The following is a 12364-nucleotide window of genomic DNA, read 5'->3' on the forward strand; positions in this document are numbered from 1 at the left end:
GGGCTTTTAGGTTTCAGAAGCCCATCCCAGATCCAGTCTCTCCTCTCTCTTTCCCTCTCTCCTCTCTCTCTCTCTCTCTCTCTCTCTCTCTCTCTCTCTCTCTCTCTCCTCTTTCCTTCTCTTCTCTTCTCTTTCTCTCTCTCTCTCTCTCTCTCTCTCTCTCTCTCTCTCTCTCTCTCTCTCAGTCTCTATCTCTCTCTCTGCTTGTGGGTCAGGATATAGCTGAGTTACCTCTCCAGCACCATGGCTGCCTGCTGCCACGCTCTCTACAATAATGATAATGGACTAAGCTTCTCAACTGTGAGCAAGCCCACAATTAAATGCCTTCTTTTATAAGAGTTGCCTTAGTCATGGTGTCTCTTCACAGCAACAGAACTAAGACAAGTGGTAATGGCATGCAGGCTCATTGGCTATAGTAAATGTTCCACTCTAGCAGAGAATGCAGAAAACTGTTAATGCATGGTATGGGCACAAGGCAGATGAAAAACCCTAACAGATAAAATCAAACTAGAAGCTGAACCCAGCTACTCTGGGAAGTTGGGACAGGAGGACTGTGAGCTAGAGAGCTGCCTATTCTAGAGATCTAGTGTAAGATCTCATCTCAACAAATAAAAAGATAAATGAGGAAAGGGAGTGTAGGAAGGTGTGAAAAAGAAGAGGGGAGAAGATAAAAGTGGAGGGGAGGGGAGGGGAGAGGCTAGGAAAGGATAGAACAGGAACAGGGTAAAGTTAAGAAAAAGTTAGGGAGGTGTGCTTGGTTTAAATTGTCAACTTGACAAAAATCTAGAATCAATCAGGGAAGGGAGGCTCAAAATGGGAACTGCCCAGATTAGGTTGGTCTGTGGGCATGCCTGTGAGGGATTTTCCTAACTGGGTTAAATGGGGAAGACCCAGCTAGACTTTGGGTAACATCATTTCAAAGGCTAGCCCTGGAATGAATAACAAGGATAAAGAGGTCTGAGCATGACATGAAGGAAGTCTTTGTTCTTTGTTATGGATGTAACTAGCCAGCTCCCTTAAGCTCTGCTACTCTGACTTCCTATGATGACAATGTGCCCTGGGGACTGTGAGATGAAGCAAACCGTTTCTCCCCTAAGTTGCTTTTGTTGGGTATTTTGTAATAGCAACAGAAACCAAACCAAGGAGGTGAGGAAAGGGAAAGAGGTAGAGAGGGTTACACACTAGAAGTTGACCCTCCAGGAGATTTAAATCCATTTTTAAACTACCTCAGTCTTTGACTAGAGCAAGGTGATCTGCCTCTGATGTAACCACCAGCTGTAGAGGAGATAACATCACCCAGTATCTCTTAATAACTCATCTATATTCTTCAGTCACTCAAAACTACCAGGAATATCAGGTGACAAGACCAACTGGCCAAAAGCAAAATAAAATGAACAACAGCAAAAAGCTCCAAAAGGAAATGCATGAATGATGATTGACCTATTGAAATCATTGGATTAGTGTGCAAAAGTTAGAACATTGGAAAATCAAGTATGGCATTGCACCAGAAGACAAGCTAGTAATATTTTTCCCCTTTGAAACATTTTGTGACACCAATGTGACACAAGGGAAGCTGCTAGAAGCTGCTTTACAACTATTTCCTCCAAACTTAAACATTCCTTCTTAACAGAAGGAAGGAGGTCCCAGATTCAGGAAGCTAACAGACCTATAAGAAAAAGAGAAGACTCCCTGCCCCAAGGTCACACAATGCAGTGTGCACATGCTGGAAAGACTCCTTCAGGGCAGCTGTCTGCAAGCTGTGTAGCAAGCTGCAGGGATACAGCCTTTGTGAGTCAATGTGTACATTGAGTAGGCTTTAGGACAATGCAGCTGTCTTGCAGTCACCAATGATGTTGTTAGTAATCCCAATAAACTCAGATGTTCATTAACTGGGATAGATATTTGTTCATGTCTTCCTAAGAAGTCACACAATAGAAGCTTGTAGGTGATATGTCTCTATTCCTATCAAATATAAGATAAATAGTGGAGGGGGGAGGAAGGGAGGGAGGGAGAGAGAAGAGAAGAGAAGAGAAGAGAAGAGAAGAGAAGAGAAGAGAAGAGAAGAGAAGAGAAGAGAAAAAAGAAAAGAAAAGAAAAGAAAAGAAAAGAAAAGAAAAAATGAAAGAAAAGAGAGAGAAAGAAGAGATCTGGACCTTGGTTATTATAACAAGGTATAGCACATGGAAGTGTTTCAGCCAACCTGATAACTGCAAGAGAACTAGCCTGACCACATCAGCCAAACAACAGAAGCAGAAAGAACCTGAATGCCAGAGGACATGGCTAAGGTCACTTCAGTTAACCAACTCTTGAACTGACCTCCTGGAAAGCAAAATAATGAATCCTTTCTATTGATTGAGTTATTTCTGTTACTTGCAATTAAAGCAATCTTCAGTTGAGTCTCTTCATGCTGGCCCTATTGATTCTAGATCCAAGGAGACAGTCTTGTCTCTTGGAGCTGTAAGCATGGAAGGAGCCAGAGAGTCTAAGGGTTTAGCTTTGTGATAATGAGCTGGGGACATGCCAGAGGACTGGCTGATGTGATGTTAGAATAAGTAAAGCATACATAAGAAAGTTGTCTGGTGACAACTGGACAAGCAGAAGGTGAGTGGCAGATAAGAATATGTTACTATCCCTCACATACAACGACATGAAAATATGTAGATTAGCATTATGCATTTCAAGACCAAACACCAATTTTAAAACACAATGGACTGTCTCTGTGATGGAGTAAGAAGTTTTATGTAACAGGTCAGCTGTCAAGCTATTGGGGAACTGTAAAATTGTGATTTACTGACTTATAGTTACAGTAAGCAAAATGCATCCTATAATAAAAAGTCTTACCATATGCTGGGCTAACAGCAATCCCTTTAAAAATATATTCTTAAAATGCAGGAAATAACAAGGTGACAAAGAGTTCAGACTGTTTACATTTTTCTCTAGAAATCCCAAAGTATCTCTAATAGTTCCCCATCCACTACCCCACCCCTTATCTATGAAAATGAAACCCTCCTCTCCTTTCTGGTCAATGGCCCCCAAGTGCTGTGTAAATATTCAGGAACTGCTTGTTTGTGGTCAAATTCATTTTAGGATTCCCACCACCATCTCCCTGTCAGACTATTCTTTCCCAGCCTCTGGGTCTTTTTCTGGGGTGAAGAGTAGCCTACAGAGGCAGAGCACCAGCATAAGGCAGACTTATGGAAAAGGCACAGAGGACTTTGTCTTAATCTCCCTAGACCCTAAATAAATAGTGTTGGATACCTTAGCTCCTTCCCCTGCGGGTCTATCTACACCTGACAGGCTCTCACAGTAACCTGCAAACTCTCCTTCCCAGAGGCCGCACCCCCATCCAACCAATGACTCTCAGATGATGCTCAGCCTGGGAAGCCCCTGTTCTTTCCTCTGCCATGTGACCCCATCCTGAGATCAAAGGCACCTGCTTGAATTTCCTCATCTTGACTTGATGATGAGCCTCTGTGTTGGAGCCAGGAGATGGAGACTGGGTCCTTCTAAAACTTCCTGGCTATGGCCAACACACCAGAAGTCTAAACTCGGTGTGGAAATGCACTGACAGAAACTGACCACCTGACATCTTCAAGAAGGGGGGATGAGAGAAAGTGAGAGATCAAGAAAAACCAGACACCACAGCTCACCTCAGCATTCCCATTCCCAAGACTGGGGTAGGACACCTCTTTCCTCAGCCAAATACACTGGCATGGATTCCGAAGCAGGTACCTTCCCCAGGAAACGAGTTCTCCACACCACTTTACAGAGACCCATTTAAATACCTTATTACAACATTTTGCAAGCTGGCTGAGAAATGTGTGGGTAGCTAGGTGATGCCAAAGCCACCTCAGGGAAAGTACCAGCCTGTCTCTCCCACACTGGGGATGCACACTAACATAAGCATCAGCAATATTTCAAGAGCACCAAGGCTGTGCACACCATGAGAGGCTGCCCATCTTTCCCTCAAGAAACAAGGGTAATAAGCTCCACACCCCATCAGGAAGGAGGTTTGTGCAGCATTCTCAAAGACAGCTGAGTGAACTGTGACTATTCTTAGGCTTTAACAGTTTCATTTATGTACCTGCCATATGCTACAGACTCCAAGTGTTCCAAATTTAAAAAAAAAAAAAAACTAAATTAAAACATAGTACAGGAATGTTCCAAAGGAGGGAGCAAATTTTTCCTTTCTTCTGTTCCCTCCATCCTCTTAATTCACCTATCATTATCTTTGTCTTCTCTAGAAGACTGTATTTGTCACTATTCTCCACAAAATGAAACCAAATTCATGACCTAGGACTGAGAACTGACTCATGCACTTGTGCCTCACAAGACCCCTTCACCTGCATCAGCAGGCCAGAGGCCCAGGGAAGCCGGGTGTCAGTCTAAATCTGAAGGCCTGAGCCCCAGGGGAGTGAGCATCCAAAGTCATAAGCAGGGAAGGGGGGCTCTTTCCTCCCTCCTTCAGTGGGTAGCACAATGCCCACTCACAATGGGGAAGAAAACCAACTTCACACAGACAGATTCTCATAGACCACCCAGAAGCAGCATTTTAAACTGGACATCCCATTGCTCACTCCAGTGGACATAAAATTAACCAACATCTGCACTGAACTGTTTTATAAGGCATTGGCTACAAAGACACTATGCCTACCTAACCACTCACGTGTGCGTATCACATTGTTTCCAATGTGATCCTCCAGATTAACAGGTAAGCAATCAACATACTTTTCAAAATACACTAATAAATACTACAGAATACAAGTGAAGCTGGAGTAACTTCCATAGACCCATTTTTAATTGGTGACAGTTGGAAAGGAGTAAGGTCAAAGTTGAGAAAAATATTGTGTACATATGTGCTGTGGTCATGTTCCTAAATACTCAAATGTTTTCTGCCTTGCAATGAGGATCTCTTTGGGGAGGTAAGGGCATCTCCACCTCTCTGCCACTGGAATTGGCCATGTGACTTGCTGTGGTCACTGGACATGAGCAGACAGTCACTCTGTCTGAGGAGTGATGAATGCTGCCCTAACTCACCCTTGTCTTCCCTCAGCCAGGAGCAAAGCAAGGTCTAGTTAGGAGCTGTTCCCGGGCTTGGATGTGAGGATGAGCAGAGAGAGGATCTCCCACATCCCTCAGCTGCCGATGCATTACATGAGCAGCCTGACTACCTTCAGTAGGAATAAGCTTGAGCTCCACTGTCCAAAAGCAGCTTTTACTGAACTATGAGTCTTCTTGGCTTCTAACATCACAATTTTTAGTTGTTTATGTCCATTGGGATTGTACTCATTTTTTAAAAAGACAATTAAGGTTATTTTCTAAAGGAAATGTCTTAGGCCTATAATTAATCAAATATTGAAAACTAACAAGGGAAAAGAGTGTACTATATATTAATGAACTGGAAAATTTACACAACATTGCTTCATTTAAAAGCCAAACTGAAGATAGGCATGATGGCACATGTCTACAATCCTAGCGCTTAGGAAATGGAAGTTGAGGCTAGCCTGGGCTACACAAGGAAACCCAGTCTCTAACAAACAAAAACGATTCTAAGGACTAAGAATGTAGCTCCATGGTAGAATACTTGTCTAGCAAGGCCCTGTGTTCAGTTCACTAACAGCCAAAAACCACAGAAACAAAGCCCTCTGGAGCCTGAATTCAGATGGAGCTATTTGTCCTTCCCATTCAAATCAAAATTTCCAAAACTATAAAATAATTCAAGAGGGAATTCATAAGTAATGTTAAAAATAAGAGTTACACATAGTCAAGAATTTAAGAACAATTTCCTGGGGGGAAAAATGCACAAAGAGGAATCCAAAACCTAAACCAGGCATGGAAGAGTCCTACCTTTGTGTCCCTCCACCAACTGCCCCAGCAGCTCAGCCATGCACTGGTGCCTCTGTGTCCCTCCACCAACCGCCCCAGCAGCACAGCAGTTCACTGGATGCTTTTCCCCTCCCTCTCTTCTCTCCCTACACACTGGTTTCTGCTTCCCGAGCTCACCTCCTGTCAGTTACTTTCGGATTGCTGTGATAAGATCCCATGACCAAGGCAACTTACAAAAGAAAGCATTTAAATGGGAATCACAGTTCCAGGGGGTTAGAGTCCATGACCATCATAACGGACAGCATGGTGCTGGACCAGTAGCTGAGAGCTCACATCTCACAATCATGAAGCAGAGAGAGTTAACTGGGACTTTTGAAACCTCAGAGCCCACTTCCAACAAGGCCACACCTCATAATCACTCCCAAACAGTTCCACCAACTGGGGACCAAGCATTCAAATATATGAGCCTATGAGGGCAACTATCATTCACACACTGTGACTTCTAAGCAAACTATACCCTAGTCTTGGATTCAGGACTTGAATATCATAGGAATACACAAACACAAGTTCTGGTGCTTCCCCAAGACTCACTTCAAACTCCCTTCTCTCATCCCTCCTCTCTCCATATTCGACCTGCCATAATCACAATTAATCTCAACACAATTGTTTCCAACCTGGTTTTGATCTCACCTTCCCAGACCCCAAACCTCAAGTTCATCTTTGATAACCACCCCCAACAACCCTGGGGTTCTCAAAAATGGAAGATGAGTATCCGCCACTCTAGCCCAAGCCCCTAGCTTTGCCTTCCTGTCATAGTTAACATACCTACTTCACTTCAAGTTCAGTCAGTACAGCTCACCAATCTCATGATAATCCTCCCCAAGTCTCTGTTGCTGCCCCCTTGCCTCAAGCCTCATAACCTCACACGTGGACAGTATAAAAAGCTTGTGATTAATAACTCAGCTCTCTGGCTCTCTATGTGTGTCTCTGTCTCTGTCTCTCTGTCTCTGTCTCTCCGTGACCCCCCCCCATATCCCACCTCTCTTCCATAAGTTATCAGCTGATCTTACTGAAGCAAGCTCTGGTCACACAGCTTCACTAAGGCTCTTACCGAATCTACCATCCATGCTACAAAATAAAGTCCCTTTTGACCTCAAATTCTTCTGCCCATATCTCCATTCAAACCCTCACTTCAAGAGCTTTCCCAACAGAACCACTCACCATTCACTTGAAATGGATTGTTTTCTAACCCCTGTGCCTCTCTTCACTCTGTTCCTTAAACCTGACAAGTCCTTAGGCCATCTTTCACTACACTCAAAACCTTCCCTGGGTCAAATTAAACACCACTTCTTTCAAGATGCTTTCTTAACTGTCTCAAATGGAATGACAACTCTTCTGATCTCCTATAGAGTATACATCTACTTTTCCTGATACTCTCATTTTCTGTGACTTACCCTGAAGTGCATAAACCCTGAACTTAATATATTTGTGCATATATCTCACCCATGTCGTCCTCAACCCTATTCTACATACAGAGCAGTTTCAGTATCCCAGATCATTTCTTTGAGTCACTTAGAGTAAGCTACCAAAGGTAATCTCTATTGTGACTCACCATCAAGTGGATGCATCATTGTTTGAACTTGGATTTGAACAATCACACAACAGTGTGCACCTACCTATATCCATCTTCTTTTATCCCACATTGTATATTGGAGATTCATTCAGACTATTGCTTACTGTGTTATTTTTTTTTATTACAGACTAGTATTTCACTATATAATGATACAACAATTTATTTAATCATTCCATTGTAGACAAAGACTTAAGAGTGCATTAGTCATTACAAAAAAAAAGGCTTCTACGGCCATTTTTGTATATCTACTGGTGATCAGACCTCATTTCTCCTCTTAGTCCATATCCTTTGTACAAAAGAATGCATTTCATTAAGACGTTTCCACACCTGCATCTAGTGTACTTTGACCTTTCTTATCCCTTTTCTCTTCTTCCTCTCCCACTAATCCCCCTCAATAGGCTCCTCCTAGTTTCATGTTGTCTTATAAAATCTAGTTTCTACATGTGAGAGAAAACATGACATTTCTCTAAGTCTGGTGTCATCTGATTTGATTACCTCTGATTCCAACTAATTTCCTGTAAATGACACATGGTTCTTTGCTATGTCTGGATAAGCCCCACCATGTACACAGATACTATGGGGCTTTTTTTACCCATCCACCCCACTGATGGGTATCTGTGATACTTCCATAATTTGATCATGTCTCAGTGCCAGAGAGAACATGAGTACAGGTCTGTCTACCATATATTCACTTTGATTCTTTTGATCTATATCCAAAAAAATCATCACTCATCACTGCCCCCACACACAAAAAATAGAACCATTATTTGTATGTTTAGTCTAGAAAATACCATCACACAGTTCCCCAAAGCATTTATACAAATGGCCACCCCACAAATGACAAGTGTAGAGTTGCTCTGCATCTTTGCCAACACACGTGGTTGTTACATTGTAAAAAACCTGTCTGCTGACTGCAGCACCCTTGTGTCTATTTTTAATTATTACCACAGATGATAATGTTATAAAAGCTTCTTACATGCATAAGATTCCAGTGTTCATGCCCTACAGTCTTACAAAATGAGCACCAACCGTTCCCTCCTTGTTACTGTCTTGCAGATGAAGAAATAAGGCTCAGAGACATCAAGCAGTTTGCCAGTGTAATGGTCTGGCATTCAGTGAAGATAGTGATTCGGTATAGCCACCTGCCTTCAGCTATGACACTGTAAGTTTTTACCACTCACAGTTAACTAACAGTTCTCTGAGCTCAGAACTTCTCTTTAGTTTATTGCTATTGCATGAATAAAGTGAATTCAAACATAAAATTGGCATTGCTTCACACACAAGAAGCTTATAATGATTGGTTACAATATAATGATTAAGAGACACCATCATTTTTCATCTGAATCACAAAGACTAGAATTCCAGATCCACAGATTCAGTAACATCCACATATGGAGCCCTGTAGAATGACTCTTCATAAATACTGGCAGACTGAAAATGGAACTCCTCCCTTTGGAGGTTGTTTTTAAACTCATTTATTTTTAACTACCACTAAGTAATCTTAAGCACATCAAAAATATTGGGGGGAATGTGCTCAGAGTATATTTTATACTGGCATGGGAATAGCCTTATGTAATCCTGTATAATACAAACTAAAATAACAAAATTGAAAAACAAGAACAGAAAACAAGTCAAGTTTGGGCTCTTAAGTCAACCAGATTTCAACTGTATACTTTGCACACAGAACGCTCCCCACAGTGGGCATCTTTGTTGGTATTGTTTTATAATTACATCCTTTATGCACTAAGCCAATAATATGCTAAGAAGCAGTGGGACAGGAAAGACAGGAAGGAGGAAGGAAAAGAGGGGGGAAGGAGGAATGATAATAGCAATGTGAGTGTGCCTGCACAGCAGCTGACAGCAGCTTCAGGCTGCTTATTAAAGATTATATGCCCAACAGTCCAAGTAAGAAATGGGCTATAGAACTAAACAGAGAATTCTCAGCAGAGGAAGTTCAAATGGCTGAAAGACATTTAAGGAATTGCTCAACATCCCTAATTATCCGGGAAATGCAAATCAAAATGACTCTGAGATACCACCTTACACCTGTCAGAATGGCTAAGCTCAAAAACACAGAAGACAGCTTATGCTGGAGAGGATGTGGAGCAAGGGGAACTCTCCTCCACTGCTGGTGGGAATGCAAGCTTGTACAGCCACTTTGGAAATCAATATGGTGCTTCCTTGGAAAATTGGGAATCCATCTCCCCAAGACCCAGCTGTAGCACTCTTGGGCATATACCCAAGGAATGCTCAATCCTACCACAAGGGCATTTGCTCAGCTATGTTCATAGCAGCATTGTTTGTAATAGCCAGAACCTGGAAACAACCTAGATGCCCTTCAACTGAAGAATGGATAAAGAAAATATGGTTCATATACACAATGGAGTACTACTCAGCAGAGAAAAACAATGACATCATGAGGTTTGCAGGCAAATAGATGGATCTAGAAAAAATCATCCTGAGTGAGGTAACCCAGACTCAGAAGGACAAACATGGTATGTACTCACTCATAGGAGGATACTAGATGTAAAACAAAGATGACTAGACTGCTACACAACTCCAGGAAGGCTACCTAGAAAACGGGACCCTAGGAAAGACACAGGGATTGCCCAATGACAGAGAAATGGATGAGATCTACATGAACAACCTGGACAACAGTAATGAAGGGCAAGATTTGAGGGAAAGAAAGCTTAGGGGAGCAGAAGATCCCAGCTGGATCAAGAACAGAAAGGGAGAACAAGGAATAACAGACCATGATAAATGATGACCACATGAGAACAGGAATAGGCAGAGTGCTGGAGAGGTCCCCAGAAATCCACAATGATACATCCTCTGTAGACTGCTGGCAATGGTCGAGAGAAAGCCTGATCTGACCTAGTCTGGTGATCAGATGGCCAAACACCCTAACAGTTGTGCTGGAACTCTCATCCAATAACTGATGGAAATGGATGCAGAGATCCTCAGCCAGGCCTCAGGTGGAGCTCCAGGAGTCCAATTGTCAAGAAAGAGGAGGGACTGTAGGAGCGTGAATTGTTGAGACCAAGATTGGAAAAGCACAGGGACAAATAGCCAAACAAATGGAAGCACATGAATTATGAACCAAAGGCTGTGGAGCCCCCAGCTGGATTAGGCACTCTGGAGTGAGACAATTGAATAGCTTGAACTGTTTGGGAGGCACCCAGGCTGTGGGACCGGGACCTGTCCTTAGTGCATGAGCTGGCTATTTGGAACCTTAGGCTTACACAGGGACACTTTGCTCAGCCTGGAAGGAAGGGACTGGACCTGCCTGTACTGAATCCATCAGGTTTAAATGAATCCCCAGGGGAGTCTTGGCCCTGGAGTAGATGGGAATGGAGGGGAGGGGATGGAGGGAAGGTGTGGGCGGGGGCAGGAGTGGGGAGGACAGGGGAACCCATGGCTGATGTATAAAATTAAAACACAAATATAATAAATAAAAAAGATTATATGATATTTCATTTTTTATGAAATCCTTTTTAGGCTCCTCCTTGTTTCCTAGCTTCTCTGGAGCTGTGGGTTGTAGTCTAGTTATCCTTTGCTTTACATCTAGTATCCACTTATGAGTGAGTACATACCATGTTTGTCCTTCTGAGTCTGGCTTTGCCTCACTCAAGATGATACTTTCTAGTTCCATCCACTTGTCTGCAAATTTCATGATGTCACTGTTTTTTACAGCGGAGTAATACTCCATTGTGTGCATGTACCTCATTTTCTTTATCCATTCTTCAGTTGAGGGGCATCTAGGTTGCTTCCAGGTTCTGGCTATTATCTATGAACATAGTTGAGCAAAGTGTCCTTGTGCTATGATTGAGCATTCCTTGGGTATATGACCAACAGTGGTATCATTGGATCTTGAAATAGATTGATTCCCAATTTTCTGAGAAACCGCCATACTGATTTCCAGAGTGGCTGTACAAGTTTGCAACAGTGGAGGAGTGTTCCCCTTGTTCCACATCCTCTCCAACATAAGCTGTCATCAGTGGTTTTGATCTTAGCCATTCTGACAGCCATTCTGTAAAATGGTATCTTAGAATTGTTTTGACTTGCATTTCCCTGATGACTAAGGATGTCAAGCAATTTCTTAAATGTCTTTCAGTTATTTGGGATTATTCTGTTGAGAATTCTCTGTTTAGATCTGTAGCCCATTTTTTAATTGGATTGTTTGGTAATTTCCTGTCTAGTTTCTTGAGTTCTTTATATATTTTGGAGATCATCCCTCTGTCAGATATGGAGTTGATGAAGATCTTTTCCCATTCTGCAGACTGACTTAATGTCTTATTGACTGTGTCCTTTGCCTTATGGAAGCTTCTCAGTTTCAGGAGGTCCCATGTATTAATTGTTGCTCTCAGTGTCTGTGCTACTGATGTTATATTTAGGAAGTGGTTTCCTGTGCCAATGCATTCTAGGCTACTTCCCACTTTCTCCTCTATTGGGTTATTTGATCATTATTGCAAAACATCACCTGCTGAGAGTCACACTGAATTAGTCACAATCTGTGTCATCAAGCAGGTGTTTCAGCAGATATATGGCCAACTGCAAGTGAATCTGATTAGTTTTTATGCTATCAGAAACCACAGATGACACACTTAAGCAATGATATCTCCAGACCACCAGGCCTTGGTGTGCCCTAGGAATATTACTGTCACTCACTGTTCCTGGGTGTTCTGGTCACTCTGCAATAAGTGTACCATGACTGCCCACTTTGCGAGAGTCTATTCTTGCCAATTCATTTGTATCATTTGATGGGTCTAAAATGATTTAACACCTTAACATCTGAAGAGATCATATAATGTTTTAAAATGTATTGTTGAGGCAAATTCCATAAATTTGAATGACAGATAACTGAAATTCAGAGGATACACTTTGACTGTTATTTGACATTTTATA

At 42.2% G+C, this 12364-nt stretch overlaps 1 protein-coding gene across 1 annotated transcript in view; it reads right to left on the reverse strand.

Annotated features, from left to right (window-relative positions):
* Nek11 (NIMA related kinase 11) overlaps positions 1 to 12364 on the reverse strand; it is a 233011-nt gene that overhangs the window by 152166 nt on the left and 68481 nt on the right. The window lies entirely within an intron of this gene.

This window comes from Onychomys torridus, chromosome 7 (assembly GCF_903995425.1).
Source record: "Onychomys torridus chromosome 7, mOncTor1.1, whole genome shotgun sequence".
Taxonomy (NCBI): Eukaryota; Metazoa; Chordata; class Mammalia; order Rodentia; family Cricetidae; genus Onychomys; species Onychomys torridus.